Source organism: Labrus mixtus, unplaced genomic scaffold, assembly GCF_963584025.1.
Source record: "Labrus mixtus unplaced genomic scaffold, fLabMix1.1 SCAFFOLD_51, whole genome shotgun sequence".
NCBI classification, from domain to species: Eukaryota; Metazoa; Chordata; class Actinopteri; order Labriformes; family Labridae; genus Labrus; species Labrus mixtus.
Genome location: NW_026870359.1, coordinates 222501 through 237500, shown reverse-complemented (window position 1 = coordinate 237500; position 15000 = coordinate 222501). Strand labels below are relative to the sequence as shown.

General features: G+C 44.0%; 20 non-coding genes and 16 pseudogenes across 20 annotated transcripts; all 36 read left to right on the top strand.

The window, feature by feature from the left end:
• The first annotated feature begins 59 nt into the window (after positions 1-59).
• LOC132970951 (5S ribosomal RNA) lies at positions 60-168 on the top strand (annotated as a pseudogene).
• A 354-nt stretch (positions 169-522) lies between these two features.
• On the top strand, positions 523-641 carry LOC132971359 (5S ribosomal RNA). The gene has a single exon (XR_009672641.1). It is a non-coding gene; the product is annotated as a 5S ribosomal RNA (ribosomal RNA).
• A 5376-nt stretch (positions 642-6017) lies between these two features.
• Positions 6018-6136, top strand: LOC132971275 (5S ribosomal RNA). The gene has a single exon (XR_009672579.1). It is a non-coding gene; the product is annotated as a 5S ribosomal RNA (ribosomal RNA).
• A 122-nt stretch (positions 6137-6258) lies between these two features.
• LOC132971377 (5S ribosomal RNA) lies at positions 6259-6377 on the top strand (annotated as a pseudogene).
• Positions 6378-6498: 121 nt separating this feature from the next.
• Positions 6499-6617, top strand: LOC132971201 (5S ribosomal RNA). Its single transcript, XR_009672511.1, has one exon. It is a non-coding gene; the product is annotated as a 5S ribosomal RNA (ribosomal RNA).
• A 122-nt stretch (positions 6618-6739) lies between these two features.
• On the top strand, positions 6740-6848 carry LOC132970850 (5S ribosomal RNA; annotated as a pseudogene).
• A 121-nt stretch (positions 6849-6969) lies between these two features.
• Positions 6970-7088, top strand: LOC132971290 (5S ribosomal RNA). Its single transcript, XR_009672587.1, has one exon. It is a non-coding gene; the product is annotated as a 5S ribosomal RNA (ribosomal RNA).
• Positions 7089-7210: 122 nt separating this feature from the next.
• On the top strand, positions 7211-7329 carry LOC132971342 (5S ribosomal RNA). The gene has a single exon (XR_009672633.1). It is a non-coding gene; the product is annotated as a 5S ribosomal RNA (ribosomal RNA).
• A 124-nt stretch (positions 7330-7453) lies between these two features.
• LOC132971413 (5S ribosomal RNA) lies at positions 7454-7572 on the top strand (annotated as a pseudogene).
• A 124-nt stretch (positions 7573-7696) lies between these two features.
• On the top strand, positions 7697-7815 carry LOC132971252 (5S ribosomal RNA). The gene has a single exon (XR_009672560.1). It is a non-coding gene; the product is annotated as a 5S ribosomal RNA (ribosomal RNA).
• A 122-nt stretch (positions 7816-7937) lies between these two features.
• Positions 7938-8046, top strand: LOC132970879 (5S ribosomal RNA; annotated as a pseudogene).
• A 123-nt stretch (positions 8047-8169) lies between these two features.
• On the top strand, positions 8170-8278 carry LOC132970952 (5S ribosomal RNA; annotated as a pseudogene).
• A 121-nt stretch (positions 8279-8399) lies between these two features.
• LOC132971343 (5S ribosomal RNA) lies at positions 8400-8518 on the top strand. Its single transcript, XR_009672634.1, has one exon. It is a non-coding gene; the product is annotated as a 5S ribosomal RNA (ribosomal RNA).
• Positions 8519-8642: 124 nt separating this feature from the next.
• On the top strand, positions 8643-8751 carry LOC132971384 (5S ribosomal RNA; annotated as a pseudogene).
• Positions 8752-8873: 122 nt separating this feature from the next.
• Positions 8874-8992, top strand: LOC132971003 (5S ribosomal RNA). The gene has a single exon (XR_009672324.1). It is a non-coding gene; the product is annotated as a 5S ribosomal RNA (ribosomal RNA).
• Positions 8993-9113: 121 nt separating this feature from the next.
• Positions 9114-9232, top strand: LOC132971185 (5S ribosomal RNA). Its single transcript, XR_009672496.1, has one exon. It is a non-coding gene; the product is annotated as a 5S ribosomal RNA (ribosomal RNA).
• Positions 9233-9353: 121 nt separating this feature from the next.
• Positions 9354-9462, top strand: LOC132970682 (5S ribosomal RNA; annotated as a pseudogene).
• Positions 9463-9585: 123 nt separating this feature from the next.
• On the top strand, positions 9586-9704 carry LOC132970849 (5S ribosomal RNA). The gene has a single exon (XR_009672269.1). It is a non-coding gene; the product is annotated as a 5S ribosomal RNA (ribosomal RNA).
• A 354-nt stretch (positions 9705-10058) lies between these two features.
• LOC132971267 (5S ribosomal RNA) lies at positions 10059-10177 on the top strand. The gene has a single exon (XR_009672574.1). It is a non-coding gene; the product is annotated as a 5S ribosomal RNA (ribosomal RNA).
• A 123-nt stretch (positions 10178-10300) lies between these two features.
• Positions 10301-10409, top strand: LOC132970839 (5S ribosomal RNA; annotated as a pseudogene).
• A 354-nt stretch (positions 10410-10763) lies between these two features.
• Positions 10764-10882, top strand: LOC132971020 (5S ribosomal RNA). Its single transcript, XR_009672340.1, has one exon. It is a non-coding gene; the product is annotated as a 5S ribosomal RNA (ribosomal RNA).
• Positions 10883-11002: 120 nt separating this feature from the next.
• Positions 11003-11121, top strand: LOC132971190 (5S ribosomal RNA). Its single transcript, XR_009672501.1, has one exon. It is a non-coding gene; the product is annotated as a 5S ribosomal RNA (ribosomal RNA).
• Positions 11122-11244: 123 nt separating this feature from the next.
• LOC132971058 (5S ribosomal RNA) lies at positions 11245-11363 on the top strand. Its single transcript, XR_009672376.1, has one exon. It is a non-coding gene; the product is annotated as a 5S ribosomal RNA (ribosomal RNA).
• A 122-nt stretch (positions 11364-11485) lies between these two features.
• Positions 11486-11604, top strand: LOC132971226 (5S ribosomal RNA). The gene has a single exon (XR_009672534.1). It is a non-coding gene; the product is annotated as a 5S ribosomal RNA (ribosomal RNA).
• A 122-nt stretch (positions 11605-11726) lies between these two features.
• On the top strand, positions 11727-11835 carry LOC132971286 (5S ribosomal RNA; annotated as a pseudogene).
• Positions 11836-11956: 121 nt separating this feature from the next.
• On the top strand, positions 11957-12065 carry LOC132970790 (5S ribosomal RNA; annotated as a pseudogene).
• A 123-nt stretch (positions 12066-12188) lies between these two features.
• Positions 12189-12308, top strand: LOC132970943 (5S ribosomal RNA; annotated as a pseudogene).
• Positions 12309-12431: 123 nt separating this feature from the next.
• On the top strand, positions 12432-12540 carry LOC132970671 (5S ribosomal RNA; annotated as a pseudogene).
• Positions 12541-12659: 119 nt separating this feature from the next.
• LOC132970656 (5S ribosomal RNA) lies at positions 12660-12778 on the top strand. Its single transcript, XR_009672248.1, has one exon. It is a non-coding gene; the product is annotated as a 5S ribosomal RNA (ribosomal RNA).
• Positions 12779-12901: 123 nt separating this feature from the next.
• LOC132970942 (5S ribosomal RNA) lies at positions 12902-13021 on the top strand (annotated as a pseudogene).
• Positions 13022-13144: 123 nt separating this feature from the next.
• LOC132971080 (5S ribosomal RNA) lies at positions 13145-13263 on the top strand. The gene has a single exon (XR_009672397.1). It is a non-coding gene; the product is annotated as a 5S ribosomal RNA (ribosomal RNA).
• Positions 13264-13384: 121 nt separating this feature from the next.
• Positions 13385-13493, top strand: LOC132970681 (5S ribosomal RNA; annotated as a pseudogene).
• Positions 13494-13616: 123 nt separating this feature from the next.
• On the top strand, positions 13617-13735 carry LOC132970838 (5S ribosomal RNA). Its single transcript, XR_009672268.1, has one exon. It is a non-coding gene; the product is annotated as a 5S ribosomal RNA (ribosomal RNA).
• A 354-nt stretch (positions 13736-14089) lies between these two features.
• LOC132971265 (5S ribosomal RNA) lies at positions 14090-14208 on the top strand. Its single transcript, XR_009672573.1, has one exon. It is a non-coding gene; the product is annotated as a 5S ribosomal RNA (ribosomal RNA).
• Positions 14209-14331: 123 nt separating this feature from the next.
• Positions 14332-14440, top strand: LOC132970837 (5S ribosomal RNA; annotated as a pseudogene).
• Positions 14441-14794: 354 nt separating this feature from the next.
• Positions 14795-14913, top strand: LOC132971019 (5S ribosomal RNA). The gene has a single exon (XR_009672339.1). It is a non-coding gene; the product is annotated as a 5S ribosomal RNA (ribosomal RNA).
• Positions 14914-15000: the final 87 nt, after the last annotated feature.

Genomic DNA, 15000 nt, shown 5'->3' with positions numbered 1-15000 from the left:
ATTCAGCCAGAATCAAGGGCATGACATCTTTAAAAGGCCCCTTTCTGCACACAATAATGGCTTACGGCCATACAACCCTGAACTCATCCAATCTTGGAAGCTAAGCAGGGTCGGGCCTGGTTACTAGTTGGATGGGAGACTGCCTGGGAATACCAGGTGCTGAAAGCTTTTTCATTTTTTTGATCATATGTTTTTTTTTTATCATATAGAGACATATTCACATGTCCAAAAATTCAGCCAGAATCAAGGGCATGACATCTTTAAAAGGCCCCTTTCTGCACACAATAATGGCTTAAGGACATACCACCCTGAACTTGTCCGATCTCGGAAGCTAAGCAGCGTCTGGCCTGGTTAGTACTTGGATGGGAGACCGCCTGGGAATACCAGGTGCTGTAAGCTTTTTCATTTTTTTTGATCATATGTTCTTTTTTTATCATATAGAGACATATTCACATGTCCAAAAATTCAGCCAGAATCAAGGGCATGAGATCTTTAAAAGGCCCCTGTCTGCACACAATAACAGCTTACGGCCATACCACCCTGAACACGCCTGATCTCGTCCGATCTCGGAAGCTAAGCAGGGTAGGGCCTGGTTAGTACTTGGATGGGAGACCGCCTGGGAATACCAGGTGCTGTAAGCTTTTTCATTTTTTTGATCATATGTTTTTTTTTTATCATATAGAGACATATTCACATGTCCAAAAATTCAGCCAGAATCAAGGGCATAACATCTTTAAAAGGCCCCTGTCTGCACACAATAATGGCTTACGGCCATACCACCCTTAACACGCCCGATCTCGTCCCATCTCGGAAGCTAAGCAGGGTCAACTTTTATCAATCAATCAATCAACTTTAATTTGTATAGCGTCAACTCATAACAAGTGTTATCTCGAGACACTTTACAAGAAGCAGGTAAAATACCTTACTCATTGTCTGTTAACATTACAAAAGAGCAGGTAAAAGACCTCACTCATTGTTATGTTACAAAAAGCAGGTAAAGGACCTTACTTATTGCTATGTTACAAAGATCCGGCCTATCCATCATGAGCACTTTAGCAAAGCAGCAAAAGTTACAGTGGTAAGAAAAAACTGCCTTATTAAAAGGCAGAAATCTTCGGCCGGATCCCCGGCTCATGACGAAACAGTCTTCACAGGCCTAGACTGCGCCGGGCTTGGAAAGGGATAGGGGGAGAGATGGGATAAGATGCAGGAAGAGGGATAGAGAGCAAGGGGGTGGGGGGAGGTAGACCGTCCATCAGCAATCCGGTGGGGAGGGGAGGGGGTGTGGGGGGTTGTTCTGGCAGGCCGCCAACCCACGATCCGGTGGGGAGGGGGTAGTGGTGGGGTGGGGGTTGTTCTGGCAAGCCGTCAACCGATGATCTTGAGGAGCCTAGGGGAGCTCAAGAGATCCCAGGAAAGTAGGTGGTTAGTGACTGAGATATATAGATAGATACATGCAGTAATATGATGTACTGTATATGCATAGAGAGAGAGAGAGAGAGAGAGAGAGAGAGAGGAGCTCAAGGTGCCAGTTCCCCCGGTAGTCTAAGCCTATAGCAGCATAACTAAGAGCTGGTCTACACCAGCACCAGCCCTAACTATAAGATTTATCAAAAAGGAAAGTTTTAAGTCTAATCTTAAAAATACAGACTGTGTCTGCCTCCCGGACCCCGGCTGGAAGGCGGTTCCAGAGGAGAGGAGCCCGATAACTGAAGGCTTTACCCCCCATAGTACACTTGGAGACTGTAGGTACCACCAGCAGGCCTGCACTCCGGGACCGCAACGCTCTCAAGGGACAGTACGGCACTAGTAGCTCCTTAAGATAAGATGGTGCCTGGCCATTTAGAGCTTTGTAGGTGAGAAGAAGGATCTTGAATTCTATTCTAGACTGTATAGGGAGCCAGTGCAGAGAAGCCAGGACAGGAGTAATGTGGTCCCATTTCCTGGTTCTGGTCAGTACACGAGCTGCAGCATTCTGGACCCGTTGAAGAGTCTTTAGAGATTTGCCAGAGCACCCTGACAAAAGAGAGTTACAATAATCCAGTCTGGAGGTAACAAATGCATGAACTAGTTTTTCTGCATCACTTTGCGACAGGATATTCCTGATCTTGGATATATTACGAAGGTGAAAGTAGGCTGTTCTTGAAACTTGACTGATGTGAGAGCTAAAAGACATATCTTGATCAAAAATAACTCCTAGATTCCTAACAGTGGTGCTAGATGCCAGGCTGATGTCATTAAGGACAGTCACATCACTAGAAAAAGTCTCTCTGAGGTTCTTAGGGCCTAGCACAATAACTTCAGTCTTGTCTGAGTTAAGTAGCAAAAAATTTCTGGTCATCCAGGTCCTAACGTCCTTAAGGCATGTTTCTAGCTGACATAACTGACTGGTACCATCGGGCTTCATTGATACATAAAGCTGAGTATCATCTGCATAACAATGAAACTGTATGGAGTGTTTCCTCATAATATTTCCCAGAGGAAGCATATATAATGTAAAAAGAATTGGTCCAAGCACTGAACCTTGTGGGACTCCATGGCAAACTTTAGTGTGCATAGAGGACTCATCATTAACATGTACAAACTGAGATCGGTCTGATAAGTAGGATTCAAACCAACTTAAAGCAGTCCCTGTAATTCCAAGCAAATGCTCCAGTCTGTACAACAGGATCCGATGGTCAATGGTGTCAAAAGCAGCACTAAGATCTAACAAGACGAGCACAGACAGAAGTCCCCTGTCTGAGGCTAGAAGTAGATCGTTTGTAACTCTAACTAGTGCAGTCTCAGTGCTATGGTGGACTCTAAATCCTGACTGGAACTCTTCAAATAAACTGTTGTCATGGAGAAAGTCACACAGCTGTTTAGCTACCACCTTCTCCAGGATCTTCGAGATAAAAGGAAGGTTGGATATAGGTCTGTAGTTAGCCAGAGTTCCTGAGTCCAGAGTAGGCTTTTTAAGTAGAGGTTTGATTACCGCTACTTTAAATGTCTGTGGTACATAGCCTGCCAGTAAAGACATATTGATCATATCTAATATGGAGTTGCTAACTAAGGGAAAGACTTCCTTAAACAGCTTGGTTGGGATTGGGTCCAAAATACAGGTTGACGGTTTCGATGCAGAAAAAATGGAATGTAGCTCTGAAAGGTCGATTGGAGAAAAAAAGTCGAGACTAATATCTGGTCCTGGAACTGTCTCTGCCGCAACAGACGTATCTGCACCAGGTAAGGGCAGGAGGTTACCAATTTTGTCTCTGATGTCTAGAACTTTGTTGTTGAAAAAGCTAAGGAAATCATTACTGCTGAGGGCTAGAGGAATACAAGGCTCAATGGAGCCATGACTCTCTGTCAGCCTGGCTACAGTGCTGAAAAGGTATCTAGGATTGCCTTTGTTTTCCTCGATTAGAGAGGAGTAGTAGGCAGCTCGGGCGTGACGTAGAGCCTTCATATATCTTCTATGACTATCCTGCCAGAAAAAACGAGATTCTACCGTTTTGGTCGAACGCCATATTCTTTCAAAATTCCGTGATGATTGTTTCAGAGTACGGGTTTCTGAGTTGAACCATGGAGCCACTCTCCGCCGCTTGACAACCTTCTGTTTCAGGGGAGCAATCGAATCCAGAGTAACTCTCAGCGAATCCACTGCACTATCAACAAACTGATCTAGCTGAGAGGGACTAAAGCTATCGTAAGAGTTTCCAACTGGGTTGAAACACGGTACTGAATCAAAAACAGCTGAAATAGCTTCCTTAAATCTAGCCACAGCACTATCCGACAAACTTCTAGAAAGCACACCTCTTCCAGGCAGAGGTAATTCTAGTAGGACAAAATCAAATGTAATAAAAAAATGGTCTGATAGCAGAGGATTTTCTAGGAAAACTGTAAGGTTATGGATTTCAATTCCATAAGCTAAAACAAGATCCAGGGTGTGGTTAAAATGATGAGTAGGTTCGTTTACACCCTGGGTGAAACCAATAGAGTCTAATAGTGACATGAAAGCTGTGCTCAGGCTATCATTTTCAACATCCACATGGATATTGAAGTCACCTACAACAATTATTCTATCACTGCTAAGGACTAAGTCTGATAAAAATTCTGCAAACTCAGATAAAAACTCAGAATATGGGCCAGGAGGGCGGTAAACTACAGCAACTAGAACTGGCTGAAAGGTTCTTGAGACTGGATGTGGAAGACTAAGAACAAGGCTTTCAAAAGAAGAAAAATTCAGCTTTGGTCGAGGGTTAACTAAAAGACTGGAATTAAAAATAGCTGCTACTCCACCACCTCGTCCGGTGTCTCGAGGTATATGAGTATTAAAATGACTGGGAGGAGTGGATTCATTCAAACTAACATATTCATCTCGACACAGCCAGGTTTCAGTCAAAAAAAGTAAATCAATGTGCTGATCTGATATCAGATCATTCACTAAAAGAGACTTGGATGCTAAGGACCTAATGTTCAAAAGTCCGCAGTGAATCCTTCGATCTTGTAGCAAAATCGTATTCGTAGTTTTGATTCTAATCAGATTCTGATAATTCACGCCGTTTGGATGACTTATAAAAACGCGTTTGGGCCGGGGGACAGACACAGTACCTATAGTATAACTACAGTTCGATTCAGAATTACAGCTATCGTGACTGGGAGACAGATCTAAGGGAGGCGCAGAGAAGTGTGTAAGACTGCAGCTCTGCCTCCGGGTCTGAACTCTGAGTTGTTGTCAGGGTTTTGGACTAATAACCTCTGCTATGTTTCTAGATAATAGAGCTGCACCGTCCAAAGTGGGATGGATGCCGTCTCTAGCTAGCAGACCAGGTTTTCCCCAAAAAGACTGCCAGTTATCTATGAAGCCCACATCGTGTGCTGGACACCACCTCGACAGCCAGCGGTTGAGTGATGACATGCGGCTATACATGTCATCACTGGTCTGATTTGGGAGGGGTCCAGAGAACACTACGGAGTCCGACATCGTCTTAGCAAAAGTACACACCGACTCCACATTAACCTTAGTGACTTCCGACTGGCGTAGTCGGGAGTCATTTGTGCCGACATGAATTACGATTGTATCAAATCTACCTTTAGTCTTTGTCAGCAACTTTAAATGAGATGCGATGTCGCCCGCTCTGGCCCCGGGTATACACCTAACTATGCCCGCTGACTTCGCTAGCTTCACGTTTCGGACTATGGAGTCTCCAATAATCAGAGTTTTATTCTCAGCGGGTGTGTCGCTGAGTGGGGAAAATTTGTTTGAAACGTGAAGTGGTTGGTGGGGAACCGTGTGCTTCGATTTTCGACTATGCTTCCCTCGGACAGTAACCCAGCCACTGCCTCCCGGCTGCTCGGGAGTTACCGGGGGGGAAGCCAAGCTATGTCGGCCCGCACCTGCTACAGGTGGCTGGCTAACTACTGCTGCATACGATGACTCCGACTCAATGGTGCGGAGCCGTCTCTCTAACTCAGACACCCTCGCCTCCAAAGCTAAAAATAAACTACATTTCTTACAAGTATCATTATCACTAAAGGAGGACGAGGAATAACTTAACATCTGACACGTAGAGCAGGAGAGAGCAGGAGAGGGAGAGACAGAAAAAGAAGCCATTGTAAAGCTAACTGCTAGGCTAAACTAAGAGTAGGTACACAGTAACACAGTGCAGAGGAGAACAGAACAAGCAATTATGCAATACGCTCACCGTAGTACGCTGCTCTGCTCAGGTGCTGCTCGCTGCTCTGCTCAGGTGCTGCTCGCTGCTCTGCTCAGGTGCTGCTCGCTGCTCTGCTCAGGTGCTGCTCGCTGCTCTGCTCAGGTGCTGCTCGCTGCTCTGCTCAGGTGCTGCTCGGCTCGGTCGGGCCTGGTTAGTACTTGAATGGGAGACCGCCTGGGAATACCAGATGCTGTAAGTTTTTTCATTTTTTTGATCATATGTTTTTTTTTTATCATATAGAGACATATTCACATGTCCAAAGATTCAGCCAGAATCAAGGGCATGACATCTTTAAAAGGCCCCTTTCTGCATACAATAATGGCTTACGGCCATACCACCCTGAACACGCCCGATCTCGTCCGATCTCGGAAGCTAAGCAGGGTAGGGCCTGGTTAGTACTTGGATGGGAGACCGCCTGGGAATACCAGGTGCTGTAAGCTTTTTCATTTTTTTGATCATATGTTTTTTTTTTATCATATAGAGACATATTCACATGTCCAAAAATTCAGCCAGATACAAGGGCATGACATCTTTAAAAGGCCCCTTTCTGCACGCAATAACAGCTTACGGCCATACCACCCTTAACACGCCCGATCTCGTCCGATCTCGGAAACTAAGTAGGGTCGTGCCTGGTTAGTACTTGGATGGGAGACCGCCTGGGAATACCAGACGCTGTAAGCTTTTTCATTTTTTTGATCATATGTTTTTTTTTATCATATAGAGACATATTCACATGTCCAAAAATTCAGCCAGAATCAAGGGCATGATATCTTTAAAAGGCCCCTGTCTGCACACAATAATGGCTTACGGCCATACCACCCTGAACACGCCCGATCTCATCCGATCTTGGAAGCTAAGCAGGGTCGTGCCTGGTTAGTATTTGGATGGGAGACCGCCTGGGAATACCAGGTGCTGTAAGCTTTTTCATTTTTTTGATCATATTTTTATTTTTTATCATATGGAGACATATTCACATGTCCAAAAATTCAGCCAGAATCAAGGGAATGACATCTTTAAAAGGCCCCTTTCTGCACACAATAATGGCTTAAGGCCATACCACCCTGAACTCGTCCGATCTCGGAAGCTAAGCAGTGTCGGGTCTGGTTAGTACTTGGATGGGAGACCGCCTGGGAATACCAGGTGCTGTAAGCTTTTTCATTTTTTTGATCATATGTTTTTTTTTATCATATAGAGACATATTCACATGTCCAAAAATTCAGCCAGAATCAAGGGCATGACATCTTTAAAAGGCCCCTGTCTGCACACAATAATGGCTTACGGACATACCACCCTGAACACGCCCGATCTCGTCCGATCTTGGAAGCTAAGCAGGGTCGTGCCTGGTTAGTATTTGGATGGGAGACCGCCTGGGAATACCAGGTGCTGTAAGCTTTTTCATTTTTTTGATCATATTTTTATTTTTTATCATATGGAGACATATTCACATGTCCAAAAATTCAGCCAGAATCAAGGGAATGACATCTTTAAAAGGCCCCTTTCTGCACACAATAATGGCTTAAGGCCATACCACCCTGAACTAGCCCGATCTCGTCCGATCTTGGAAGCTAAGCAGGGTCGGGCCTGGTTAGTACTTGGATGGGAGACCGCCTGGGAATACCATGTGCTGTAAGCTTTTTCATTTTTTTGATAATATGTTTTTTTTTTTTATCATATAGAGACATATTCACATGTCCAAAAATTCAGGCAGAATCAAGGGCATGACATGTTTAAAAGGCCCCTGTCTGCACACAATAATGGCTTACGGCCATACCACCCTGAACACGCCCGATCTTGTCTGATCTCAGAAACTAAGCAGTGTCGGGCCTGGTTAGTACTTGGATGGGAGACCGCCTGGGAATACCATGTGCTGTAAGCTTTTTCATTTTTTTGATCATATGTTTTTTTTTTTTATCATATAGAGACATATTAACATGTCCAAAAATTCAGGCAGAATCAAGGGCATGACATGTTTAAAAGGCCCCTGTCTGCACACAATAATGGCTTACAGCCATACCACCCTGAACACGCCCGATCTTGTCTGATCTCAGAAACTAAGCAGGGTCGGGCCTGGTTAGTACTTGGATGGGAGACCGCCTGGGAATACCAGGTGCTGTAAGCTTTTTCATTTTTTTGATCATATGTTTTTTTTTTATCATAGAGAGACATATTCACATGTCCAAAAATTCAGCCAGAATCAAGGGCATGACATGTTTAAATGGCCCCTGTCTGCACACAATAATGGCTTACGGCCATACCACCCTGAACTCGTCCGATATTGGAAGCTAAGCAGAGTCGGGCCTGGTTATTACTTGGATGGGAGACCGCCTGGGAATACCAGGTGCTGTAAGCTTTTTCAATTTTTTTGATCATATGTTTTTTTTTTATCATATAGAGACATATTGACATGTCCAAAAATTCAGCCAGAATCAAGGGCATGACATCTTTAAAAGGCCCCTTTCTGCACACAATAATGGCTTACGGCCATACAACCCTGAACTCGTCCGATCTCGGAAGGTAAGCATGGTGGGGCCTGGTTAGGACTTGGATGGGAGACCGCCTGGGAATATCAGGTGCTGCAAGCTTTTTCATTTTTTTGATCATATGTTTTTTTTTATCATATAGAGACATATTCACATGTCCAAAAATTCAGCCAGAATCAAGGGCATGACATCTTTAAAAGGCCCCTTTCTGCACACAATAATGGCTTACAGCCATACCACCCTTAACAAGCCCGATCTCGTCAGATCTCGGAAGCTAAGCAGGGTCGTGTCTGGTTAGTACTTGGATGGGAGACCGCCTGGGAATACCAGGTGCTGTAAGGTTTTTCATTTTTTTGATCATATGTTTTTTTTTTTAATCATAGAGAGACATATTCACATGTCCAAAAATTCAGCCAGAATCAAGGGCATGACATCTTTAAGAGGCCCCTTTCTGCACACAATAATGGCTTACGGCCATACCACCCTGAACACGCCCGATCTCGGAAGCTAAGCAGGGTCGGGCCTGGTTAGTACTTGGATGGGAGACCGCCTGGGAATACCAAGTGCTGTAAGCTTTTTCATTTTTTTGATCATATGTTTTTTTTTTATCATATAGAGACATATTCACATGTCCAGAAATTCAGCCAGAATCAAGGGCATGACATATTTAAAAGGCCCCTTACTGCACACAATAATGACTTACGGCCATACCACCCTGAACACGCCCGATCTCGTCCGATCTCGGAAGCTAAGCAGGGTCGGGCCTGGTTAGTACTTGAATGGGAGACCGCCTGGGAATACCAGGTGCTGTAAGCTTTTTCATTTTTTTGATCATGTGTTTTTTTTTATCATATAGAGACATATTCACATGTCCAAAAATTCAGCCAGAATCAAGGGCATGACATCTTTAAAAGGCCCCTGTCTGCACAAAATAATGGCTTACGGCCATACCACCCTAAACACGCCCGATCTCGTCCGATCTCGGAAGCTAAGCAGGGCCGGGCCTTGATAGTACTTGGATGGGAGACCGCCTGGGAATACCAGGTGCTGTAAGCTTTTTCATTTTTTTGATCATATGTTTTTTTTTATCATATAGAGACATATTCACATGTCCAAAAATTCAGCCAGAATCAAGGGCATGACATCTATAAAAGGCCCCTTTCTGCCCACAATAATGGCTTACAGCCATACCACCCTTAACACGCCCGATCTCGGAAGCTAAGCAGGGTCGGGCCTGGTTAGTACTTGGATGGGAGACCGCCTGGGAATACCAGGTGTTCTAAGCTTTTTCATTTTTTTGATCATATGTTTTTTTTTTTATCATATAGAGACATATTCACATGTCCAGAAATTCAGCCAGAATCAAGGGCATGACATCTTTAAAAGGCCCCTGTCTGCACACAATAATGACTTACGGTCATACCACCCTGAACACGCCTGATCTCGTCCGATCTCGGAAGCTAAGCAGGGTAGGGCCTGGTTAGTACTTGGATGGGAGACCGCCTGGGAATACCAGGTGCTGTAAGTTTTTTCATTTTTTTGATCATATGTTTTTTTTTTATCATATAGAGACATATTCACATGTCCAAAAATTCAGCCAGAATCAAGGGCATGACATCTTTAAAAGGCCCCTTTCTGCACACAATAATGGCTTAAGGACATACCACCCTGAACTTGTCCGATCTCGGAAGCTAAGCAGCGTCTGGCCTGGTTAGTACTTGGATGGGAGACCGCCTGGGAATACCAGGTGCTGTAAGCTTTTTCATTTTTTTTGATCATATGTTCTTTTTTTATCATATAGAGACATATTCACATGTCCAAAAATTCAGCCAGAATCAAGGGCATGAGATCTTTAAAAGGCCCCTTTCTGCACACAATAACAGCTTACGACCATACAACCCTGAACACGCCTGATCTTGTCCGATCTCGGAAGCTAAGCAGGGTCGGGCCTGGTTAGTACTTGGATGGGAGACCGCCTGGGAATACCAGGTGCTGTAAGCTTTTTCATTTTTTTGATCATATGTTTTTTTTTTTATCATATAGAGACATATTCACATGTCCAAAAATTCAGCCAGAATCAAGGGCATGACATGTTTAAATGGCCCCTGTCTGCACACAATAATGGCTTACGGCCATACCACCCTGAACTCGTCCGATATTGGAAGCTAAGCAGAGTCGGGCCTGGTTAGTACTTGGATGGGAGACCGCCTGGGAATACCAGGTGCTGTAAGTTTTTTCATTTTTTTGATCATATGTTTTTTTTTTATCATATAGAGACATATTCACATGTCCAAAAATTCAGCCAGAATCAAGGGCATGACATCTTTAAAAGGCCCCTTTCTGCACACAATAATGGCTTAAGGACATACCACCCTGAACTTGTCCGATCTCGGAAGCTAAGCAGCGTCTGGCCTGGTTAGTACTTGGATGGGAGACCGCCTGGGAATACCAGGTGCTGTAAGCTTTTTCATTTTTTTTGATCATATGTTCTTTTTTTATCATATAGAGACATATTCACATGTCCAAAAATTTAGCCAGAATCAAGGGCATGACATCTTTAAAAGGCCCCTTTCTGCACACAATAATGGCTTACGGCCATACCACCCTGAACACGCCCGATCTCGTCCGATCTCGGAAGCTATGCAGGGTCGGGCCTGGTTAGTACTTGGATGGGAGACCGCCTGGGAATACCAGGTGCTGTAAGCTTTTTCATTTTTTGGTCATATGTTTTTTTTTATCATATAGAGACATATTCACATGTCCAAAAATTCAGGCAGAATCAAGGGCATGACATCTTTAAAAGGCCCCTTTCTGCACACAATAATGGCTTACGGCCATACCACCCTGAACACGCCCGATCTCGTCTGATCTCAGAAGCTAAGCAGGGTCGTGCCTGGTTAGTACTTGGATGGGAGACCGCCTGGGAATACCAGGTGCTGTAAGCTTTTTCATTTTGTTTGATCATATGTTTTTTTTTAATCATATAGAGACATATTCACATGTCCAAAAATTCAGCCAGAATCAAGGGCATGACATCTTTAAAAGGCCCCTTTCTGCACACAATAATGGCTTACGGCCATACCACCCTGAACACGCCCGATCTCGTCCGATCTCGGAAGCTAAGCAGGGTCGGGCCTGGTTAGTACTTGGATGGGAGACCGCCTGGGAATACCAGGTGCTGTAAGCTTTTTCATTTTTTTTTATCATATGTTTTTTTTTATCATATAAAGACATATTCACATGTCCAAAAATTCAGCCAGAATCAAGGGCATGACATCTTTAAAAGGCCCCTGTCTGCACACAATAATGGCTTATGGCCATACCACCCTGAACATGCCTGATCTCGTCAGATCTCGGAGGCTAAGCGGGGTAGGGCCTGGTTAGTACTTGGATGGGAGACCGCCTGGGAATACCAGGTGCTGTAAGTTTTTTCATTTTTTTGATCATATGTTTTTTTTTTATCATATAGAGACATATTCACATGTCCAAAAATTCAGCCAGAATCAAGGGCATGACATCTTTAAAAGGCCCCTTTCTGCATACAATAATGGCTTACGGCCATACCACCCTGAACACGCCCGATCTCGGAAGCTAAGCAGGGTCGGGCCTGGTTAGTACTTGGATGGGAGACCGCCTGGGAATACCAGGTGCTGTAAGCTTTTTCATTTTTTTGATCATATGTTTTTTTTTATCATATAGAGACATATTCACATGTCCAAAAATTCAGCCAGAATCAAGGGCATGACATCTTTAAAAGGCCCCTTTCTGCATACAATAATGGCTTAAGGACATACCACCCTGAACTCGTCCGATCTCGGAAGCTAAGCAGGGTCGGGCCTGGTTAGTACTTGGATGGGAGACCGCCTGGGAATACCAGGTGCTGTAAGCTTTTTAATTTTTTTTGATCATATGATTTTTTTTTATCATATAGAGACATATTCACATGTCCAAAAATTCAACCAGAATCAAGGGCATGACATCTTTAAAAGGCCCCTTTCTGCACACAATAATGGCTTACAGTCAAACCACCCTGAACTCGTCCGTTCTCGTCCGATCTCGGAAACTAAGCAGGGTCGGGCCTCGTTAGTACTTGGATGGGAGACCGCCTGTGGAATACCAAATGCTGTAAGCTGTTTCATTTTTTTGATCATATGTTTTTTTTTTTATCATATAGAGACATATTCACATGTCCAAAAATTCAGCCAGAATCAAGGGCATGACATCTTTAAAAGGCCCCTTTCTGCACACAATAATGGCTTACGGCCAAACCACCCTGAACTCGTCCAATCTTGGAAGCTAAGCAGGGTCGGGCCTGGTTAGTACTTGGATGGGAGACCGCCTGGGAATACCAGGTGCTGTAAGCTTTTTCATTTTTTTGATCATGTTTTTTTTTATCATATAGAGACATATTCACATGTCCAAAAATTCAGCCAGAATCAAGGGCATGACATCTTTAAAAGGCCCCTCTCTGCACACAATAATGGCTTACGGCCATACCACCCTGAACACGCCTGATCTCGTCCGATCTCGGAAGCTAAGCAGGGTCGGGCCTGGTTAGTACTTGGATGGGAGACCGCCTGGGAATACCAGGTGCTGTAAGCTTTTTAATTTTTTTTGATCATATGATTTTTTTTTATCATATAGAGACATATTCACATGTCCAAAAATTCAACCAGAATCAAGGGCATGACATCTTTAAAAGGCCCCTTTCTGCACACAATAATGGCTTACAGTCAAACCACCCTGAACTCGTCCGTTCTCGTCCGATCTCGGAAACTAAGCAGGGTCGGGCCTCGTTAGTACTTGGATGGGAGACCGCCTGTGGAATACCAAATGCTGTAAGCTGTTTCATTTTTTTGATCATATGTTTTTTTTTTTATCATATAGAGACATATTCACATGTCCAAAAATTCAGCCAGAATCAAGGGCATGACATCTTTAAAAGGCCCCTGTCTGCACAAAATAATGGCTTACGGCCATACCACCCTGAACACGCCCGATCTCGTCCGATCTCGGAAGCTAAGCAGGGCCGGGCCTTGATAGTACTTGGATGGGAGACCGCCTGGGAATACCAGGTGCTGTAAGCTTTTTCATTTTTTTGATCATATGTTTTTTTTTATCATATAGAGACATATTCACATGTCCAAAAATTCAGCCAGAATCAAGGGCATGACATCTATAAAAGGCCCCTTTCTGCCCACAATAATGGCTTACAGCCATACCACCCTTAACACGCCCGATCTCGGAAGCTAAGCAGGGTCGGGCCTGGTTAGTACTTGGATGGGAGACCGCCTGGGAATACCAGGTGTTCTAAGCTTTTTCATTTTTTTGATCATATGTTTTTTTTTTTATCATATAGAGACATATTCACATGTCCAGAAATTCAGCCGGAATCAAGGGCATGACATCTTTAAAAGGCCCCTGTCTGCACACAATAATGACTTACGGTCATACCACCCTGAACACGCCTGATCTCGTCCGATCTCGGAAGCTAAGCAGGGTAGGGCCTGGTTAGTACTTGGATGGGAGACCGCCTGGGAATACCAGGTGCTGTAAGTTTTTTCATTTTTTTGATCATATGTTTTTTTTTTATCATATAGAGACATATTCACATGTCCAAAAATTCAGCCAGAATCAAGGGCATGACATCTTTAAAAGGCCCCTTTCTGCACACAATAATGGCTTAAGGACATACCACCCTGAACTTGTCCGATCTCGGAAGCTAAGCAGCGTCTGGCCTGGTTAGTACTTGGATGGGAGACCGCCTGGGAATACCAGGTGCTGTAAGCTTTTTCATTTTTTTTGATCATATGTTCTTTTTTTATCATATAGAGACATATTCACATGTCCAAAAATTCAGCCAGAATCAAGGGCATGAGATCTTTAAAAGGCCCCTTTCTGCACACAATAACAGCTTACGACCATACAACCCTGAACACGCCTGATCTTGTCCGATCTCGGAAGCTAAGCAGGGTCGGGCCTGGTTAGTACTTGGATGGGAGACCGCCTGGGAATACCAGGTGCTGTAAGCTTTTTCATTTTTTTGATCATATGTTTTTTTTTTTATCATATAGAGACATATTCACATGTCCAAAAATTCAGCCAGAATCAAGGGCATGACATGTTTAAATGGCCCCTGTCTGCACACAATAATGGCTTACGGCCATACCACCCTGAACTCGTCCGATATTGGAAGCTAAGCAGAGTCGGGCCTGGTTAGTACTTGGATGGGAGACCGCCTGGGAATACCAGGTGCTGTAAGTTTTTTCATTTTTTTGATCATATGTTTTTTTTTTATCATATAGAGACATATTCACATGTCCAAAAATTCAGCCAGAATCAAGGGCATGACATCTTTAAAAGGCCCCTTTCTGCACACAATAATGGCTTAAGGACATACCACCCTGAACTTGTCCGATCTCGGAAGCTAAGCAGCGTCTGGCCTGGTTAGTACTTGGATGGGAGACCGCCTGGGAATACCAGGTGCTGTAAGCTTTTTCATTTTTTTTGATCATATGTTCTTTTTTTATCATATAGAGACATATTCACATGTCCAAAAATTTAGCCAGAATCAAGGGCATGACATCTTTAAAAGGCCCCTTTCTGCACACAATAATGGCTTACGGCCATACCACCCTGAACACGCCCGATCTCGTCCGATCTCGGAAGCTATGCAGGGTCGGGCCTGGTTAGTACTTGGATGGGAGACCGCCTGGGAATACCAGGTGCTGTAAGCTTTTTCATTTTTTGGTCATATGTTTTTTTTTATCATATAGAGACATATTCACATGTCCAAAAATTCAGGCAGAATCAAGGGCATGACA